Consider the following 9,301-nt stretch of genomic DNA (forward strand, 5'->3'; position numbering starts at 1 on the left):
TACAACACCTTACAGGACTGTGCTCCTAGTTCTCCTAATCGGGTCTGAACAGATCTGGTGCTCACTTTACAGGATGGTGCAAATCCTACTTTCTTAACCGGGTCTAACCTAATCCGATGCACGTTACAAGTGAATATGTGAATTTTCTCAACAATATAATGACAGCTTTGAAAGAAGTGTATATGATGAGTGCTTCAAACATTCAACCCCAAATAATTTCTTCCAACCAGATATTAAAAAATATGGTTCAAAGGAAGCTAGGGTTTTGCTTTCGAAGAGATTTTTGCAATGATAAAATTATATATGATCTTTGACAAAAATGAGTATGCAATAAAGGCTTCAAAGATCTTAACCCATAAGAAATATTCACAACAAATATTTTTGAAAAAAAAAAAAAAATAGTTTAAGGGAATCAAGGGTTATAACTCAAAATGATTTTTGCAATGAAGAAGAATATAAGCTTTTGATTCTTGCAATGAATGTGTAGAGATTCACAAGTAATAAATAAGTTTTCTCCAAAGATATTTATCAAGATGTAATAAGTGGAGAAAAACTTTGATTTACTCCCCAAAAGATGATTTGAAAAAATGTGTTGATTAAGATGTAATCCCAAAAGGGGCGGGTGAATTGGGTATTTTAAAAATTCTTTGAACCTGTTTACCACTTAATCCCTATTTGTATATTTACCAAATCAATTGCTAGGATTTATGACTAACTTAAATTGATTTTATCAATGAGTTCCTTTTACCCAATTAATTGTGTGTAAAGTAATTCAATATCAACATGCAATGTAAATAATATAATGTAATGTAGAAAGTAAAGAGTTAAGGGAAAAGAGAAGACAAACCCAATTTTTACGAGGTTCAGCCAACTCGGCCTACGTCCTAGCCTTGAGCAACCCACTCAAGGATTTCACTAAAATCCCTGCTCCTTAAATTGGTCTGTCCCAACCCTTACAATCTGCTGCTTACAAGAGGTACAACTCCCTCGTACTCCACTACTTACAAGAGGTACAACGCCCTCCTAATCCATTGATTACTAGAGGTACAACTTCCTCCTATTCCGATGCTTACAAGAGGTACAACTTCTTCCTCAAACCCTAGTTCATACACTAAACCATGAATACAATTTAATTTGCAAAACACTCAATGTTGCTTCTAACAAAACTAGTGAGTACAATTCAAAGTCCTAGTACATAATCATATGATGAAACTTGAAGCTCTGAATGTATGAAATGATACAATCGTTTATGTATGATATGCTTCTGCACACAAAACCATTTTTATCAAAAACTCCCAAGTAAAGATATATTTGAAACGCTTTGGAGTATACTAGGGTTCTAGTTTCACTTTGTAAAGATGCACAAATATATCCACTGTGAACTTATTCAAAAGAAACTTTGTGTTGGATATTGTATCAATCAAATCAAAAAATTTCTTTCAAATATTCAATCACACCACGATATTTGTAAAATGCAAATATATATACAGTATGTATTCCAAAGATCAAAAACCCAATGTTGTATCTTTTAGTAAAATATCCCTCAATAATAAATCGTTATGAACACTAAGGATATTCGAATAAATAGATTTGTGATATTGAAAATAACAACTCTTTGAATGGAAAAACTCACTTGAACCTAATATATTTAATCAATAGCTAAAACTCTTTTCAAGTGGTAATCTTATAAAAAATGATTTACTATATGCACACTCAAGATCAACTTCTTAACTAATATTCAAAAGTAGATTTTTCAATGACAAGCTTTATAAAAAATAGATATACTCTTGAATCAAACTATTCAACCAATAGCTAAAACCTTTCTCAAGTAATGATCTTGTTAAAAAAATATTTATATGTATATGCACACTCAAGATCAATTTCTCTAATGATATTCAATAACAAGATGAGAAGCTCTGAAAATAATAACTTGAATCACCAAATCTCAATATCGAGATGAGATCAAGATGTATAAGTGAGATCCCTTTTTGGTTTTCTGAATTGATTTGCCCAAGGAAGATGAATATAGGTTGAAGTGCAGGCAATCGTATAGCTTTACGCTAAGATTTCTCAATTCTCTTTCAAACAAAGTTCTCTTCTCTTCTCTTTTCGTTTGTCTTGTCTTTGCTCACATACTAGGGTTTAGATATTTAGTATCTATAGTGTCTTACCCTTAGAATTGATCTAAACTGTTGGATCAAGGAAATAGCTCGCGAGTCTTTTTTAATGAAAATCAAAATTTTAAGCTTTCTTGCGAGTTCAGGCAACTGAAGTGGGGTTCAGGCTCCTAAAGTGGCGAGTTCAGTTGCCTAAAGTCCGAGTTCAGGCAACCGATGTACCTCGTCCTGATTCTATGTTTCACCATTAAATCTTCAGGCTACCGAACTTAATCTTCAGGCTCCTAAAGAAATTCTTCAAGTGACTGAAGTTGAGTTCAGGCTATCGAAGTGCCCTTTTTCTCAATTTTTCTTTTCTGACTTAAAAATATGTTTTGCTTTCTTTCTTGACTCTTTTATAAAAATATTTTCCAAGATTTTAACAATATTTCTAATTCCATGAATTTCCTCTAATGATGTTCATGAAATGCATGAGTCCTAAAAACATTCTAAGGTATATGTTGAGCCTCAAATTAAATCATATAAAAATGTACATACATGAGATCCAAGTACCCATTCCCAAGATGATCTTGAACTTTGCTGCTTGCATCTTGATTCTCATACTCTTTGAGTTCCATGGATCTTGCCAATATATGTATGCTTTACTTTAAGGCTTCCATGACTCGTTATTCTTCTGTGCATGCTTAATATGGTTCCTGTTCACAAACTCAATGCAAAGATCAAATTCCAAGTAATTTGTCATTATCAAAATCGGATTAGACTCATAGAGTCAACAAAATGAATAACAATGAGAGTAAATAATTTTTGATATGAAATATATGCCCTTAAATTTATGCTCTCCAAAAGAAAATTTTAAAAATAATAAGTGCAGAAGAGTGTAAAAATGAATAAAAATAAAAAATATTTTGGGAGGATTTTCTCTCTAATATCCTACTTTAAAAATGAGTAATGAAGAGGTATATATAGACTCTGGGAAAATTTTGACCATTAGGGACATATTAGGCATTTTTGAATTTATTTAATTAAAATATAATTACGTTTAAGCGCTGAAATATGCTGGAACCCGGGAGGTTCGGTCAAGTGATGCTAAGGCTAGTCGAATGACTACACAAATTTTGAATTTAATTTTGGGGTTCAGTTGGTTGTGGGAGGTGACTGGTTGGCTAACCAAGGCAATTTTCCGAGCCTTCGTAGGTTTTGTTGCTTAATCTTAAGGCTAGTTTGCTGATTCATGAAGGTCGGTTGGCCGAGGAAAATTTCAATTAAATGGTCGGTCGGCCAAGGCATAATAAACATGCTAGAATATAAGGTTGGTCATTTGGGGTATTTATAATGTGAAGTGGCCAATCGACCGAGGTCCTTATAAAAATAAAATTTTGCCATGTTTTGACCTAAAATTATTTTGAAAACCTTGTTTTGATTTTGGCATTTTAGGAAAGGGTTTTTTGTGAAAAATGTTGGTCCCTAAGGTCTGTCTATGATCATCACTGAGCATAGAATCAACATCGTGCATGATATGCATTATTATAAAATGCATTACAAAAACAAATACATATTCTTCCTCTTTGCTCTTTTTTCTTCTATGGAATACGCCACGCAGTATAAGTTTGAAGTCCTTCATGGCTTCCATTTCCTTTCCCTTATGTGTGTGCTGAAATGTAAAACATGTTCAAGGACTTAAATACTAACATAAGATCCAAGGGCTTTATCAGCATCAAAATAGGGATCGGACTAAAAAAGTCAACACATCTACATTCCATGTTTTGGGCACCTTGAACCCCAATTTTTACTTGTTTTGCAGGTTATATGGTTCAAACTTGGGAATCGTCAGACCATTTGATGCAAGTTTAGTTCCCATATGTCATTTTACTTATGATTGCAGTGCCAGAAGTTGGTTTGTCACAAGAACAAGCATAAACCATGTTTTGAGCACCTTGAACCACATTTTTCATTTCTTTTGTAGGTTATATATTTCAAACTTAGGAACCCTCAGCTAATTTGACATAGATTTAGTTCCCACGGGTCATTTTATATACGAACATGGTGGTGGTAATTGGTTTGCAATAAACAACATACATATTCCATGTTTTGGGCACCTTGCACCCCGCTTTTAAATTTTTTTGTATGTTCTATACAATACAAGCATGGGAACCGTTGGCTCTTTTGATGTAGGACTACTTCTCATGAGTCATTTTACTTACAAGCACCATAGGTAGTTGGATTGTGACAGGAAGAAACATATTCCATGTTTTTGGCACCTTTAACCCCTTTTTGGACTTGTTTTGTAGGTCATACTATTCAAACTTAGGAACTGTCGGCTCATTTGACGTTAGTTTAGTTCCCACAGGTAATTTTACTTAAAATTATGGCATGAGAAGTTTGTTTGTGACAAAATAAGTGAATTTTTTTTTTTTTTTTTCAGCTTAAACCCCATTTTGACTTGTTTTTTAGGTTATACGATATAAACATGGGAATTGTTGGCAAATTGACGCAAGTTTAATTCCCATGGGTCATTTTACTAATGAGTATGGTGGAGGTAGTTGGTTTGTTTCTTAATTCATTGCATTGCTCTCAAGAGTAGTTGGTTTGTAACGTGAACAAGCATATTCATGTTTGAATGAAAAAGCCAAAGTGAACATTAAAAAAAAAACATTTGTTAAGACTCTAGCATAAAAAAGTGTATAATACAATAGAGTAAAATTGACAAAAAAAATATATATAAAATGGTATCAACGATCATTTTACAATCAATGATAGTTTGAATTTAGTTTAATGAGAGGTGGAGCCACCGGCATCATTTGGATGAGATTGGCGCATCACTTGTTCCATTTGCGCTTTCTAAGTCTTAATGGTGTTGATCTCCGCTTCCTAATCGGACACCTTCTCTTTCAGCTGCTGGTTCTCCATTTCCATCGTTTGCAACCGGAGAACTATCTCCTCCCTTTGAGACTAGGTGTCTCAACACGCTCGGTCAAACTCAGCACAAGACGCCACACTCAAATAAGATGATGATGTCATAGTGATGTATCCACTGCCAAGTCCATTCAACCAACCCCCTGTGCATTCCCAAAGCACCTGAGTGCAGATCTCATAATCCATCATTGGCTGACTCTGACTCACTCGAAAAATGAGCAGCTCGAGAGCTATCCCAAGTATAGGAGTTCTGTCATGTAATACTAAGCCCAAGGGCTGGATCATCTCCTCAGGGAATGCGTTTTAATCTCAGATTTGACATTCCTCCAATCAAAAATAAAAATGCACTGAACTCGGTTCAGATTCAGGTTTTCAAGATTGTGGAAACTTAAATGAAAACACAAATTAAAGTCCTAAAACTAGCACGCACGAAATTAAATAACAATAATAAAACCCAAATCTACTTAAGGAAACACTAGATCATACTAACTAAAAATGGAAACCTTAAACATGGAATTAAAAATACGCAACCACAATCACAATTTAAACACGAAACAAACAAAACTCTAAACCTAGCATGCAATGAAATTGAGAGCAAAAACGGAAACTCTAATCTACTCAAGGAAACATTGGGACACGCGTTAATTAAAAATGGCAACCTAGAACATGGAATTAAAAACACACAATGGAAACTAAATTAGACACACACTAAAAAAAAAACCAAACCTACTAAAAATCGAACCTTTAGCACAATTAAGAGATCAAATCAAGACTCACAATTTAAATGTAAACATGAACTCAACGGAAATTTAAAAGACATAAACAATAATGGAACACAATAAAAACATAACCTTTACTAATCATAGACCCTAACTAAATCGAATTTCGAAAAAAAAAATATCTGAATTTAATTAAGAATGCTAAATTAAAATAACTATCAATTAGATAAACAAAGAGACTAATTTAACAATAATGAAATACCCAACATTACTTAACTTAAACAAAAAGAAAGAAAACTCCAATAACATTAAAAAAAAAAACTAAACTTTCTTCAATATTCCAAGATTCAAAGAAAAGTAAATAAAAGAAAGAAAGAAAGGAAAAGAGAGAGAGAGAAACAAATCCACGGAGCCATGAAGTTGCTGCTGTTCTGGAGAAGTTGCTGCTGCGCTTTGGTGGTCCTGCTATGGAGTCTGCTAGTGTTCTGCTGTACTTGGGGACTGCTGAAGATGGTGGAGGAGGCTAGCCGTACTGCAAGAGGGCAGAGGAGGCCAAGAGAAATAGAGGAAAGGGGGAGAGTGAGGGAGGAAAGACAAAGGGAAGGAAGAGAGACAAGGGGAGAGAAGCAGAATTGAAAAGAACAAAAAAAACAAACTAAAGAAGAAGAAGAAGAAGAAGAAGAAGAAGAAGAAGGAGAAGAAGAGAATGGGGAGCCGTGGGGGCTGCCTCCGCAGGAAGAGAAAGAGAAGGGTTAAATAGGATAGGGGGGGAAAGCCCTAGACTCGAATAGGAAACCTGAATTGCTATATTTTTTCATTTTTTTCATTCTCTATTCATCACAAATCTGACTCTTTTAGAGCCTGTATCTCATAACACTCAAAACACTAAAGTTGTAGATGATCCTTTCCTCTTTCTCCAAAAATTTGAATCGTCTCGATCGGAGCTCGTACAAAAACGTTATGTATAAAATACGAACAGGTGTCAGTTTTGATTCCCGGGAATTTTCCTGCGACAAAAAATTACCAAATTCTCATAAATAGTGCAATAAAGTTCAAGAATGATGATTTTGGCATTTTATTAAAATATTGGACAATTTTGGACATTTAATTAAAAATATAAACCGTAAAGCTCGGGTTAAACGTCCAATTACGTAGTTTCAGCGTGTAATCACACCCCCTAACTAACGTTTTGCTAGTCTCTAGCAAATGACGTGAATGAATCTCAGGGTGGTATCTACAACTACATACTCCAGTAATCATGAAATCAATGCACATGCAGCAATAGTATACCATTTCACATACAAGAACATAACTGAATTTCACACAAGCTCGTTCATATTCAATGCACAGGACTCCAAAACACGTCATCCATGCAAGTTTCATCGTTTATATGTGATTTGAAAGTAGTATACTCACATGAAGTTAATCAGTGGCACATTCAGAGTTAATGCAATCATATAAGTTCGAGTATAAACAGGTAAACTCTCAAGGTGTGTGTGTTGTGTGTGACTCAGTACACCTAGGACGCCAGTGGATACCTACAAAACGGTCGCTTTGACTCGGCCGAATTGGTATACCCTCAAGAACACTCAAAGAAAATGGGTTCACTCATCATATGTGAGGAGGAGTGTCGTGATCAAACATCCCACATATTAAAAGGAACAACGCTAAGTATATGGAGTGGACTAGTCTGGAAAGGATCTAGCCTATCTATGAGGTGTCGGGTCCTTCACCCTAGCATCTTCTCACCTACTCGCCATATCCAACCGAGACCACCCTAGATCAACTTACTTACAAACTTGTCGTGAATACATCTGAGGCATTAACCGGTTGAAGCATCTTCATACGTGGAAAATATGTGTCGTCCTTGACTTTTTGTGATATGTATTTGGGCCAGCATTGACATTTCATTTCATGCGCATGTGTATTGCTTATTCTTTTTTTTTTTCTGCTTATTCTTCATTTTCTGTCTTTTCTTGATCAATAAGGACAATATAACACTTCTTTTGTAATCTTCATACCATCAATGGGAATTGAGCTCGAATAGGGGTCCATGAACTAAGTTTATCTCTAGGGGTGGCTCAGCCTTCACATTTTGAATAGGCTACAAGACCTAGGTTTCTATCTCCCCACTAGGTGTCACCTCTAGGCTAGCAAATAAAAAAAAATAGACTAGTGTACAAGGAATCATCCAAAAAAATAGAATTGAGTTCTGTGAACTCTGATTTAATATTAACGCTTAAAAGGACGATAAATAGCTCAAGGATATCTTACAAGGTGTCATAGTCGCCACGAGTGTTCTCTCAGTGCTCACAAGAAACCCTAAATGCAATGAATCACGTGAATGTGCTTATTCAGCCTCGTGAGATGCCGTGTAAATACAGGAAATTATATAGTTAAATTAACACGAATGTACTACCAATCGATTCTTCATGGAGTCATAAGATCATATAAAGAGAAAACCACGCATGATTGACTCAAGTGTGTCATTCTTAAGTTATACGCAAGTATGTGAAAGGTATGAGTCAGTGTTAAGTATGGCATAATGCAATGTAATTCCTCAGTGCTCCTCCTTTCTTTCTCTCTTTTTGATTTTTTGATTTTTTTTATTTTTATTTTTTTGTTTTTTGTTTTTTGTTTTTTTTTTATTTTTTTTAAACCCAGTACGTGTACGTGCACAGTGTCACATGCGAATGCTCATCCCCCCCAACTAAAGTGGAGCGTTGTCCTCAATGTGAAAGCATAGGGGAAATAGAAAATACTGTGCACGGGAAAAGTAAAGCGTACCTGAGTGGTGAAATAATGGAAAACAAAGATCGAACTACGAGAAAATAGACCTGAAAACTAACTAAAAATAAAATAAGATAAAATAAAAGGACAAAAACGAAAAGAAAAACATCACAATTGTCTAGCGGAGGCTCTGGAGGAATTTCGTCTGGTGGCCGCAGGTCTATAAATTGCAATGGCGGTTCTCCAAATTTGAGCTGCCACAATCGATCAGTCGTTATACCTGCACGAAAATCAGCTTCAAATGAATTAATGCATGTCAAAATACCAAACAATACATGCGTAGGTTGACCCTCGTGTGTGGACAAGAAAGGGTCTTTATTCAACATTGTGTCCAGGAAATGTACTTCTTTACTAACTAACGGTAGAGAGAAAGTGAGCGGAATAATTACCTGCAGTTCTTCAGAAGCATTAACATTAAAGGTTTTACCTGGTTCTTTGAAAATTATATGCTTACCAGACTGGTCACCCTCTTTATCTGGTGTACATATCATCATACCACTGCAAGAGTCTACCTCCACATTAGGCTCCTTAACATCTGATATAGGTGGGAGTGACAGTTCCACGGTTTTTGAGCTCGGAGTATGAGGTACCACAGGTTGGTACTCCGTATGAGTATCAGTCTCCTCATCAACTAAATGCTCCGCTTTTGGGCTCGTTTCCTCTGATTTTTCTTTGAATTCATCTATTTCAGCCGTAACTTCCGGTGCTGGGACAACTATTTGTTCGACGATGAGCATTTCAGATTGGGGGTCATCTTTCTCG

The sequence above is a fragment of the Malania oleifera genome, chromosome 11, assembly GCF_029873635.1.
Source record: "Malania oleifera isolate guangnan ecotype guangnan chromosome 11, ASM2987363v1, whole genome shotgun sequence".
In the NCBI taxonomy this organism is placed as follows: domain Eukaryota; kingdom Viridiplantae; phylum Streptophyta; class Magnoliopsida; order Santalales; family Ximeniaceae; genus Malania; species Malania oleifera.